Source organism: Ascaphus truei, chromosome 3 (genome assembly GCF_040206685.1).
Source record: "Ascaphus truei isolate aAscTru1 chromosome 3, aAscTru1.hap1, whole genome shotgun sequence".
NCBI lineage: Eukaryota > Metazoa > Chordata > Amphibia > Anura > Ascaphidae > Ascaphus > Ascaphus truei.
In genome coordinates, this window is record NC_134485.1 from 189807923 (window position 1) to 189822259 (window position 14337).

The window sequence follows — 14337 nt, forward strand, 5'->3', positions numbered from 1 at the left end:
CCATGCGTTTTTACAAGGCATTGCAGTATTGCAGCCAGCGGGAATAAAATGCTTAAATCACAGCCGCGAAAATAACGCAATACACCCCGGGAGAAAACGAAACAAAACCGCACATCACCGGGATATTCCGAAATTCGCGGAGCTAGCCAAGTTAGAATAAAGTTGGTCGCTACTGTAAACAAAAAATCATGTCTATAAATCCATAAAAACCAGAGACATAACATAAAACACAGACAGAGCTCAGTTTTTAGCACATCTAGTGAGACTCATACACGGTACAGTGCCTAAATATATATGGAATAACTAATAAGTAAATGGTCTTTTAGTTTGACATTTTTGGCCAAAATTGTTGTAAGCCCCTGAGCCAACGCCAAGGCAGACCACATATCAGGGGTCCCTAACGCTAATATAAATTCTTAATAACCTGTTTAATAACAGGAAGAATGATTTATAGTAAATCTGTCAATATTAGCTGTAAAGTTCTGTCTGACTGAAGCTTTTATTAACCTGTACATTACCAGGAAAAGCACTCTGTATTAGAGATGTCTCAGCCAAACTGCAAGCCAAAGTTCTGTCTGACTGAAGCTTTTATTAACCTGTATATTACCAGGAAAAGCACTCTGTATTAGAGATGTCACAGCCAAACTGCAAGCAGGCAAGTTCCCCTGAGTGGAAGATGCTATGGAGTGAGCCCATAACCATTTAAATGTGGGAGGGGGTGAGCTTAAATTAAGTAGGAGGTTGCCAACCTCCAATCAGCTATGACTAGCTGGACAAGAATTGTAAAACATACTGGACACCTAACAAGCTCCAATTAAACCCCCAAAATACCCACAACATATATATAAGCATATGAGTGTCAGAAGAGTGCTACTGAGCTGGCAATTGCATTAAAACCAGAGACATAACATAAAACACAGACAGAGCTCAGTTTTTAGCACATCTAGTGAGACTCATACACGGTACAGTGCCTAAATATATATGGAATAACTAATAAGTAAATGGTCTTTTAGTTTGACATTTTTGGCCAAAATTGTTGTAAGCCCCTGAGCCAACGCCAAGGCAGACCACATATCAGGGGTCCCTAACGCTAATATAAATTCTTAATAACCTGTTTAATAACAGGAAGAATGATTTATAGTAAATCTGTCAATATTAGCTGTAAAGTTCTGTCTGACTGAAGCTTTTATTAACCTGTACATTACCAGGAAAAGCACTCTGTATTAGAGATGTCTCAGCCAAACTGCAAGCCAAAGTTCTGTCTGACTGAAGCTTTTATTAACCTGTATATTACCAGGAAAAGCACTCTGTATTAGAGATGTCACAGCCAAACTGCAAGCAGGCAAGTTCCCCTGAGTGGAAGATGCTATGGAGTGAGCCCATAACCATTTAAATGTGGGAGGGGGTGAGCTTAAATTAAGTAGGAGGTTGCCAACCTCCAATCAGCTATGACTAGCTGGACAAGAATTGTAAAACATACTGGACACCTAACAAGCTCCAATTAAACCCCCAAAATACCCACAACATATATATAAGCATATGAGTGTCAGAAGAGTGCTACTGAGCTGGCAATTGCATTAAAACCAGAGACATAACATAAAACACAGACAGAGCTCAGTTTTTAGCACATCTAGTGAGACTCATACACGGTACAGTGCCTAAATATATATGGAATAACTAATAAGTAAATGGTCTTTTAGTTTGACATTTTTGGCCAAAATTGTTGTAAGCCCCTGAGCCAACGCCAAGGCAGACCACATATCAGGGGTCCCTAACGCTAATATAAATTCTTAATAACCTGTTTAATAACAGGAAGAATGATTTATAGTAAATCTGTCAATATTAGCTGTAAAGTTCTGTCTGACTGAAGCTTTTATTAACCTGTACATTACCAGGAAAAGCACTCTGTATTAGAGATGTCTCAGCCAAACTGCAAGCCAAAGTTCTGTCTGACTGAAGCTTTTATTAACCTGTATATTACCAGGAAAAGCACTCTGTATTAGAGATGTCACAGCCAAACTGCAAGCAGGCAAGTTCCCCTGAGTGGAAGATGCTATGGAGTGAGCCCATAACCATTTAAATGTGGGAGGGGGTGAGCTTAAATTAAGTAGGAGGTTGCCAACCTCCAATCAGCTATGACTAGCTGGACAAGAATGTGCTAAAAACTGAGCTCTGTCTGTGTTTTATGTTATGTCTCTGGTTTTAATGCAATTGCCAGCTCAGTAGCACTCTTCTGACACTCATATGCTTATATATATGTTGTGGGTATTTTGGAGGTTTAATTGGAGCTTGTTAGGTGTCCAGTATGTTTTACAATTCTTGTCCAGCTAGTCATAGCTGATTGGAGGTTGGCAACCTCCTACTTAATTTAAGCTCACCCCCTCCCACATTTAAATGGTTATGGGCTCACTCCATAGCATCTTCCACTCAGGGGAACTTGCCTGCTTGCAGTTTGGCTGTGACATCTCTAATACAGAGTGCTTTTCCTGGTAATATACAGGTTAATAAAAGCTTCAGTCAGACAGAACTTTGGCTTGCAGTTTGGCTGAGACATCTCTAATACAGAGTGCTTTTCCTGGTAATGTACAGGTTAATAAAAGCTTCAGTCAGACAGAACTTTACAGCTAATATTGACAGATTTACTATAAATCATTCTTCCTGTTATTAAACAGGTTATTAAGAATTTATATTAGCGTTAGGGACCCCTGATATGTGGTCTGCCTTGGCGTTGGCTCAGGGGCTTACAACAATTTTGGCCAAAAATGTCAAACTAAAAGACCATTTACTTATTAGTTATTCCATATATATTTAGGCACTGTACCGTGTATGAGTCTCACTAGATGTGCTAAAAACTGAGCTCTGTCTGTGTTTTATGTTATGTCTCTGGTTTTAATGCAATTGCCAGCTCAGTAGCACTCTTCTGACACTCATATGCTTATATATATGTTGTGGGTATTTTGGGGGTTTAATTGGAGCTTGTTAGGTGTCCAGTATGTTTTACAATTCTTGTCCAGCTAGTCATAGCTGATTGGAGGTTGGCAACCTCCTACTTAATTTAAGCTCACCCCCTCCCACATTTAAATGGTTATGGGCTCACTCCATAGCATCTTCCACTCAGGGGAACTTGCCTGCTTGCAGTTTGGCTGTGACATCTCTAATACAGAGTGCTTTTCCTGGTAATATACAGGTTAATAAAAGCTTCAGTCAGACAGAACTTTGGCTTGCAGTTTGGCTGAGACATCTCTAATACAGAGTGCTTTTCCTGGTAATGTACAGGTTAATAAAAGCTTCAGTCAGACAGAACTTTACAGCTAATATTGACAGATTTACTATAAATCATTCTTCCTGTTATTAAACAGGTTATTAAGAATTTATATTAGCGTTAGGGACCCCTGATATGTGGTCTGCCTTGGCGTTGGCTCAGGGGCTTACAACAATTTTGGCCAAAAATGTCAAACTAAAAGACCATTTACTTATTAGTTATTCCATATATATTTAGGCACTGTACCGTGTATGAGTCTCACTAGATGTGCTAAAAACTGAGCTCTGTCTGTGTTTTATGTTATGTCTCTGGTTTTAATGCAATTGCCAGCTCAGTAGCACTCTTCTGACACTCATATGCTTATATATATGTTGTGGGTATTTTGGGGGTTTAATTGGAGCTTGTTAGGTGTCCAGTATGTTCTATAAATCCATAAACCTATGAGGGATCCCAGCGTTGGCGGGATAACCTTCATAGGAACCAATGCACAGTCAGAAAATATACACACAACATATATAATGGATCTTTACTTTACTCACAATAACAATAACTTAATTCAGTGAGCAAGGTTATTATAGAGGCTAACAGGCTGTGAGACAGCTGCTGAGACTCATAGTGAGGTGCCCCTAGCGAATCATCTGCCAGTCTTGTTGGAAGGCGTCTCACTCTTTGGCTCCTATGAGTCTCTTCTCCAACGTCTTTTTGGGTGAGAGGCTACCATCGGCTTGAGGCCCTGGCCCTCTCATAAGGTGTGCGCTTGGAGCACCATAGTCTCTATTGGGGATCAAACTCAGATTCCTTGGATCGAGTGGTCGATTTGTTGAAGCCACTGGAGAGGGTACATGGGGCACTGGCCCAGTATGGACTTGCAAGATAGCCTCTTGAGCTTGTACTTGATCAAAATTAAGGGGATGCTCTTTAGAACGGGTGCAGCCAATCCATGTGGCGACCGGGTGCATAGGTAACGCTCCCCGCAGGAGTTGTTTGGTTCGAAAGTCATCTGCCTAGGACACCCGGATAACCTTTTTATTGACCAGGGTCCATAGGGCCAATTGTAGCTGTCGGAGGAACTCTGAAACTTCCTCCCCCTCATCTTGTGTAAGGGCATGAAATGGTGCCATTAGAGCGATGGCATCATCCTTAATCCCATAAACTTTGGTTAAAGCCCGGATTAGGGCTTGGGCGTCGGCGCCCACGTGACACTCATCATAGAATCACACCATATTGGCAGCTGGGGGCCGCAGGCACTCTACGATCTGCTGCCTCTTGACTGCGTTAGAACCGGACCATTCTGGAAGCACGTGTACCGGGTGGTCTCTCCACTCCTCAAACTCCTTTTCTCCCAGCGGTATGGGCCGCACCCCAGTTTGCGACAGGGTTGTGTCGGGGACAGCTGACTTGTCTTCTCGGTCAGCTGTTGTAGGACTCCAGCAAGTAGCTGAGCTCCATCCACTCTGGGAACTGCGGTGGGTCTGACCAGACCGTCAGCTGCTTGCTTTGCTTCTGCTAGGTCTTCCTGGGAGATGTACAGATGTAAGCACCTGACACTCCTCCACTCTATGGATGACTCTAGGTATTCCCAATTTGATGCTTAGTTTGGGTTATATGAGGGGACATCCACTGGGTAGGCACCAGGGAGCTGCAGAAACTGTGGGTATTGTGCTCTGGTATATCACAGCAGCAGTTGACTAGAATCATACTCCATAGGAGGGTTGTATCCCATTTTAGATCTAAAATGCGGGCTCTAGCAAACCCCGGAATCTGTCTCAATGTGGCACACAGGTCAGGTAAGGGCAGTGACACTGGAACCTGGCTAATGGCGAACACATGGCGGGGAGATGCTTGGCATTGTAGGGCCCACTCGTGGACACTCTGGCGGGATGGTAGGGACATGTTCCCTTTCTTTAATCTGATTTTCTTTTATTTAGATTGGGTACCCCAAGTCTGAATCTCAGCAGTGCCTCCAAATGCCCCCTTTCCCTGTGCCTAAGGGAAACTATGCGGGCGACTATATGTGCTGCTGTACCTGTTGCTCACAGGAGGCCTAAGCCTCTGCCACTGGGAGCCTGGGGTGAACTCTTTCTCCATTAGTGCAGCGCCTCCACTTATGAGGCATCCTAGCGTTGGCAGGATAACCCTTCACAGGAACCAATAAACTTCTTCTTCATCTTCTTCTTCTTCGTATTGGCATTGTATTCCTATTGGGGAGGATGTCCTCCCTCCTCAGCTTCTTTGCATCAAATGAGGCTGCACAGGCTTTTATATGGCCTGTGACATCACATTTGAGTTGCAAATGGTTCACATGCCATCTGAATGGCTGTGAAAACCATGTGCCTTTTTAAAAAAAAATTTGGTGGGATGTCATGTAAAGGGAGTGAAGCCAGCCAATCAGAATGACGTCACAAAACCCACATGGCCACAGTCACATGTTATTTCAGCCAATCAGATTGGGAGATGCAATTGCCCCCAATAAACCTGCTATTGTGCCTTAACCCCTTCATTGCCTTAGCGGATAGCCGTTAAGGTAATGAAGCTGCTCTAATATACATTTTTTAATAGTGTGCGGGAGCTGGGGGTCTCCTGAGCTGAACCGCTTTGATTTCTAGCTCAGGGACCCCCTGCTTCCCGAGTTACAGGCCCTGGTATGGGGCATCGGCTGTCAGTCTTGACGCTATTTTTAAATTGTCCGCATCATGTAACACGGAACATTAATTATCGAAGGAGATACTGACACCCCATATCTGGGCCTGTAACTCGGGAAGCAGGGGGTCTCCCGAGGCTGAAACCAATGCAGTTCATCTCAGGAGACACCCTGCACATGTACACTATTATTAAAATCAATATTTTTACTGTACGATCGCCTGCAAGAACCGTGCATGAGACGCAGCGTCTCTTACAGGCTGCTTTTTTAAAAATCAGCTATCGTGCTGTAGAATTGACAGCACGATAGCAGGGAAAAAAACAACAGGTTGCACGATAGTGTATTTTTGTGATCGGACTTTAAAAATTGCCCTTCACTTTTTAGTGAATCCCGCGTTTGGCTTCATTTCTTAAAGCACAATTTCAAAAATCTGAATCAGACGCAACAGCAATGATTTTATCACTGCTTTCTGATCACCCCCTTACCCTTACCCGGCGATTCCTTTTCAGCTGCAGAGAGAGCTGCTCAGAGAGAGCCGCCTCTCCCTGCTCAAATCTCGTCCGAAATGTATGTTTTTTAATATACATCTTATTACTTGTGTAGATGAGCAAGGGGTCTCCGGAGCAGAATCGCGTTGATTTCAGGTCCGGGGACCCCCTGCTTCCCGAGATTCAGGCCCTTTTATTGGGTGCCGGTATCTCCTATACATTTAATTCCCACCGCTATGCTGATTAACGGGTTAGGGGCCATTATATTGTATTGTTTATTGTATTCTTTCTGGCAACAGAGGACATGGCCCTGCAGTATGCTGACGAAGACGTCATTCAAGATGGCAGGGGTAAGTAGAAAGGTTTATTAACTTTATTTATGCTGGCTGGCTAATGTTTCATTTTATAATGGGCAAATTAGCTATTATCCATAATATTGGATAATAGTTATTTTGCCCATTAATGTACTGTATGTGTTGGTGGGGGGGGAGGTGTATTTTTTGAAATGTACACCCGCAGGGACAACACGAGGACACCAGACACCCACAGGGACCACCCGGGGGGACCACCTGGAGGCCCACAAACACCTGCGGGGACCACCTGAGGACCCCCAGACACCCACGGAGGACCACAAGAGGGCCCACAGACACCGGCAGGGACCACCGGAGGATCATCAGACACCCGAAGCCTCTGGTATCAATCATGTGGGGGTAGAGGAGGTGGGTGTTTATTGTGGGTAGCGGAGGTGGGTGAAGGGGGTATTTGGCCCTTGGTGGGTAGCAGGAGGGGTTAACCCCTTCAGTGCCTTAGTGGTTAGCCGCTAAGGTAATGAAGTTGACTGTAAATACATTTTTATTGCATGAATTCATGCCGAGGCTTGATATTAATGGGTATCAGCTCCGGAGACCCCCGGCATCAATCCGATGCAGAAAAAGAGTTTCAGATCCTGACAATAAGTGGCGTTATTGAATGCTGACATTTTTGGCGATTCATTATTTTATCACTCACTTATGGACACTTACAGAATCGGAGTAAGCATTTTGGGTGATAAGTGCTCGATAAGTGACTTATGAACGCTTAGTGCATAGGCCCCTATGTGTGAGAACACCTTTGATGATAGCACGACGGTGTTCCAAGAATCTGACATTAAGGGGTCGCTTGGTGAGTTCAATATATTAGCTATGGCAAGGGCAGGAAAGTGCATATACTACATGTGTAGTGAGGCAGTTTATCGAACTTTTAATGTAGTGTGAGGAGACATAAGTATGGGAGGTAAATTAATTACTTACTATAAAGTGTTTACACATGAGGCATCTTGATCTTCCACAACTTAGAGTTACTGTTAGGTGAGATATAATTAAACCCAGGGGTATCTAGTTGTCTTAATCTGCTCAGGGCTAGTGTATTTTTAATATTCTTGGCCTTCCGGAAAATTACAGGTGTTGATTTGTTCAACTGACTCTTAAGATGTGGATCACATAATTTTTTTTTTAAATATATATATATATATATGTATATAATATATATATATAATGGAAATATTACTGTTTGCTCATTTGCATGTCTTAGAAAGGTCTGCAACTCCGCCTTTCACCATTAATCACCCAGCATACAGCCCTTCCACTGCAGCAAGGGATTCTGGGAAATGACATGCAAATGAGCACACAGTGCCATCTTTTGCTTCAAACCCATTTTTAACATGGTTCACTATAGGCTTAAGCTTGCTGTATGGTCACAGCTTTGAGCACAGCCAGGATAAGATGCATAGCCAGTAAACCCCCCCACAGACAGCCATTTCGACCTTAATGGGTCTCTCAGTGTGGTAAAACCCATCCTCATTGCTTCATTTTTGCATAGCCAGTATATATATATATATATATATATATATATATATATATATATATATATATATATATATATATACAGTGGTTGACAAATCACCAAAAAATCTACTCGCCACACAAAAAAATCTACTCGCCACCTAGTACCAAACGTGTGCTGCTTGGGCCAATATTTACTCGCCCGGGGGTTAAATCCACTCGCCCGGGGTGAGCAAATGTAGCAAATGTATAGGTTTGTCGAACACTGTATATATATATATATATATAAAGATCAAACAGTCAGCACTCTGATGTAAAACAAAAGGCAGTTGCTAGTCCCATAGGGATCCACATAACATACAAACCAGCCCAAAGACCAGTAAGGAGACAGCAACCAACGAGGTGTAATCCAAAGGAGTCTGTATTGAAATAAACAGGTACACGAAAGCCAACGTTTCGGTCTCTCAGGGAGACCTTGCACGGCCCTGAGGAAGGTCTCCCTGAGAGACCGAAACGTTGGCTTTCGTGTACCTGTTTATTTCAATACAGACTCCTTTGGATTACACCTCGTTGGTTGCTGTCTCCTTACTGGTCTTTGGGCTGGTTTGTATGTTATATATATATATATATATATATATGCAAAAAAACATAAATAGAAATAGATCCTATATCGATTGATATAGCAGATACTAGCAGAAGTCAAACTAAAGGGGTAGAGGGTTACCCTGGAGGACATTAACTGAGTAAAGAGTAAATTCCCGGTTTAACTATCTCAGATATAACTCATGCAGTAGATCCTCTGCAGTTGGGCCCTGGAGACTCCTGTCATGGATGGGTTTCCATATGGAGATTAATTTTTCACATTGTTATCATTATGGCAGTATTTCTAAATGTAATTGTACTGTACATTCCTGTTTTTCTTTTAAAATATAATGAACATATTTTTAGCAACTGTACACACTATACTTTGTTTTCATGTGGCTCACTACCAAATCATAGACTCCTTAAGGTGACATGGCACCTTGGCTTTGAAACACTGCCCTAGTCTTAAACATCCAATGAAGTGTCCAATTTAATTTTACTATTTTATTCTCATGTTTTGTGTGTGCTTTGTTTTAGCACCTGCTGCAGTAGCCATGGGCTATTTCTGCTTTAATTATGAAATTGAATGCAGGACCAACTCTTCCAGATGTTGTTCCGTGTGTCTCTGCATCTTTCTGTCTTGTGTTTTCTCTCTCTCTACCCAATTAACAGGGTGTAATTCTATATTGTCCAAAGGGGCCATTCATGCTATTTTCCTCTAAAAATGGCCTTAATGACTGATTCGGACAATATAGATTTAGATCCTTAGACATATCTGCTAGCCTGCTTTTTTGTCTCTGGTTTACAGAGGACCTAGTACTCTCTATTTAGCATACAGTATTTCCTCTTCACTGCCTCCGTTACTATTTATTTAATATACAGAATACACAAATACAAATTATACACAAAATAAGAAAAGAACAAAAACTGTGGATTACAAGAGATTGCAAACAATATTTATCACAAAAGAGATTAAAGTTTGTAAAAAAAAATCCAAAGCATTTGGTCACTATGGAAGCACAAAGTAAAAAAATGTATTTTAAAAGGTCCTTCTTTTTTTTTTTTTTTTTAAAGTAGTGTAAATCTAAACTAAACCAAATAAACAGTGCCAGTAGTTCAGTTTGGTCCCGAGAGGGGTTAGGAAAAAAAGAATAAAAAGGAACGAGCCCAGTTATATGGGGAGGATTTATCGGGCATACATACTGTACACATACAGTTGCAATACCACTTGTTAAAAAAAAATGATGGCAAATAGTATTTCTTATCTTTCTAAAATCCTGTGTAAAATTCACACCGTAGCCCCTTTGCTACCAGAGTGGCATTGCTTTGCTGCTCCCTCTGGCAGTGAATGGGTTTATATAGAACAATCACATAAACTAAGATAAGTAAAGCCAGTTTCTTGTACTTATTTTTTTCGCATTGGTGAAACACTTTTGGTCCATATTTACAAAGTGCCATATGACATTCAATATGTTTTGTGGCTGCTGATCAGAAAACTGCCATTGAGTTGAATGTCAGTCTTTGCTGTGGTGCAAATAGCTGCTTCTGAACTTTTTGAACAAGGCCCTTTTTGTGTTCTAGTATGTGAAAGATAAATGGTATTTAAAGCAGCATTCTCAGTTTTTGTTTTTTTTAGCCTATTTTTTTACATAATTTGAACCACGGCTAAACAGCACAATTGTTAGCTTGTGGGACCCCATGGTCTCCCAGGTACTAATCGGGGAAGTTAGCGGGGGAAACAAAATGGCTGCCAAATCTTTTGCCAATAGAAACCTCCGACATCATAATTTGGGGTTTTCAATTGGACAGACATTTAAAATACAACACAGAAACACTGGTAACTTCACCAATGAGTATCTGAGGAACCAGGGGACCATTCTCTGATAAAAATGACTCCCGGATTCAAATCACGTAAAAATAAAATTGTAAAATAAGATGGGATGGTGTCTGTAATCAGCTATGAGAGCCAAGTCTTTCATTACACAGAAAAACTTGTTATGAGAAAAATGAAAGACATGCAGAAAAGTGAGGATTATCTTTGTAATTATCAATAGTAAATGTTTTATTGCGGCTTGAAAATGAAAAGCATATATAATTTCTCTAGTTGTTGCAAATTAACAATAAAATAGGCACAGCTATTTTCTTTAATCACACCTCATTGGAATCTGTTCATTTTAATCTAAATGTAAAGCCCCATTTTCTTTGTCAGATGTTCAGAATAACCTGTCATAATCTGGAATATGGAAATTAGACCGTCATAATCACATTAGCTCATGTCATTTCTTCACCCCTCAACAACAGAAGCATCACTAACTCTCATCCTAGAGGGACATTCATTCTGCAGATACACATGGATCAAGTGTCGGTACTGTATGTGTTATTGCCCCCGTTCCGGCATTAACTCTCATTGACTTGAATGGCAGTTCACCCTGGAACTGGTGTGATGACTCATATTGGCACTTAAAGCATGTGCCCCCTTAATGCTAGTTGAACCTACAAGACATTGCTGTAAAATACTCTTTTTGTAGGTCTTCAGTTAAAGGAGCTGTCCTCACTCATTGTTTTTTTTTTAGTAATTTTATTTTACTTAATATATCTCTTCTAGCCCTTTCTAACACTGTTTCTATTTTTAAAATCTGATGCTTTTCAGGGATTGTAGTGAAGCATTTCATAGAATAGGAAATTAGGTGTCCTCTTATATAGATTAATTAAAAAAGGAAATATTCTAAAGCAATATCATGAAAAAAATGTTTCATTAAAATATTACAGACTGACAGAAATAACCAAGAATAGATTTTTATATATGTGTTTAGTTAATTAATATTTAGATTGCAGCCTTAATCAATCATGTGCTGCCTTTGGACTGTTTTTTTTTAAATACAGTACATGTAGCTGTGTCTAATAGGTTTTTAAATCATGTAATTCCAAAAGCATATAGACTGAGTGAATGTCACAAAAACAGTTATCATAGTCATCTTCCATACACATCATATGTAGGAATTCTCAGACTTCTTACCATGGGCCACTGAAATTATTATTATTTTTTTGGAACTTCATTTTATTTGCAGTTTTCAATGGGATGCAGAAAATAAAAAAGGAACATTCAGGACCACATCCGCAGTTTTCATATTAAATTACATACAGGCCAATCTAGCCAGCCTTTCCGTCAAATTTGAACAGTATTGATGGGGTCAAATCAACAATATCTACTACTACCACATTTAAAGAATGAACAAACCAGACAAATAGAAATTAATTGTTTTTAAGTGGGGGACCACAATTCTCATTTGTACTTACTAATATGGTGTTACTTATCAGTTTATTCAATATACTAAAGTTAATTCTCAAAATCAACCAATTTCAACATTCCAATTCAGCTTTCCTTTATATCAAACCTAAATAACACATTATGTAACATGATAACATCGTTGGCATGATAATGTTAAGTACTGTATTTTGTGCAGCTCAACATTACTTCAACTTGGAGCACACACTATGTATAGCGTAAGTTTTACACTTACAGTGTCTGCATCCACAAAGCTAGATTAAAAATGCATTACGGAAGACATGTGGTCATAATTACAAAACAGTAACTTTGTTACTTAGAACTAAGGCTACATTTCTAAAGGGAATGACAGAGCAAACTGTAACACTAAACTAGCTGCAAGCTACTTGCTTTAAATATTTAGGTTGACTAAGCCTTGAATCCAGACGCCAGGTCAATTTTTTCTTCCTTACCTTCAAATACTTTCTGGAAAAGTTGCCCAATTATCTGAGCAGACTTCTCACCCCTACTGTACATCAGTAGCGCAACTAGCGGGGGTGCAAGGGTGCATTTGCACCCACTCTCAAGAATTGCTATCACACTTTCAGAGGCCCTGCACTCCTCCCCACAGCAATGAAACTGATTGCCGTGGTAGAGAGCAGCCCTTCTCCATCCACATTGCAGCATCATGTGACGCTGCATCGTCATGACGTAGCGACATCACATGGCAATGCGTTGCCATGACAATGCGCCACCACATGATGTCACATGGTGACGCGTTGCCACGTGATGGTGCTGCATCACGTTGCGTTTTCATGGCGATGTGTCGTCACAGGATATCGCTACGTCATGACGCTGTGACTGCACCCCCCAATCAGATTTTCTGCTGGCACTCATGCTGTACTCAGCACTTATCACCTAAGATCAGCCTATAGAAACATACTGATACAGTAGTTGCAAGGTTCACTAAAGAATCTGACCACTCTTCCTTCTCTTACCACTTCCCAGAGCAATATACCTGAGTCTCTCAAAACTGCCACCTGTTTAAGATCTTTCAAGACTTTGGTTGTTTCATATTTAAAATATGTTTGTAACTGTAATATATAGAATGTTATCAACATATTATTCTGCACTCAGGACATTCTTGAAAATGAGAGGTAACTTATTTTTTTCCTGTTAAAATATTTTTTAAATAAATATCATACATTTTCTCTTAATAAAATAAAAAATTGTATTAGCAATTTAAATGAAATCCATAAGTGTGTCTGTGTGTATATATATGTGTGTGTGAATATAAATTATATGTATAGATGGTTGTAAATGCCGGCACACTTTGGATGTCAAAAATGTAAAAGATTTCATTTCACCATAAAACTGATCGACATTTCAGTTCCCAATGGAACCGGTCTCACCTTATACATTTTTTAAGAGTGTGCACCTCGAGCTTTTGAACTTACTCCTCAGTGCTGATCTCCACAACTTTTACTTATATATATATATATATATATATATAAACCATACGATACCGTTTGAAGCATGAGATCAGGAGACAGCACTCTGGTAAGTTTGATCACAAGTTCTTTGCATTGAAAAAAAGACTTGTGATCAAACTTACCAGAGTGCTGTCTCCTGATCTCGTGCTTCAAATGGTATTGTATGGTTTATTACTGCATTATGGGACAAGCACCCAATGTTTTCTACTTGCAAGTGGAGTGCCGGCTACTTCTTTGGATTATATATATATATAATATATATATATATATATATATATATATATATATATATATATATATATATATATATATATATATATATATATATCACAACAGGTTTCCAATTAGCTATAGATTAAGAAAGTACTCACCTTTTTCCTTGTTTAATTATGTCTTCTTTTACACAACCCGTAATTTGTCATCCACAGGTTGTTCACTCTCTCTCTCTCTGGTCAAGCTTAAAGTGTACTCTTCATTTAGATAGTTTCTTTGAACCTTGTGGGCAATATCCTTCATAAAGTGCACACTGTATTTCTAAGGCAGATCTGGCTTTACATTGGTACAATGTGTGCAGGAAAAAAGCACAGACCAGCTGGTTCCAATGCAAGGAGGTGATGATGGGAGGATTTATGGCACCAGTTGAATAGCATGTGACTATCTCTCCCTTACAAATGATTATTCTGTTTAGTAAAGATAAATTGATTCCTCTAAAAACACACACTAATGGTTTACACAGACAGGTTCTTTGTAGTTATCACAACAGAATGATATCAGCACCTAAACACT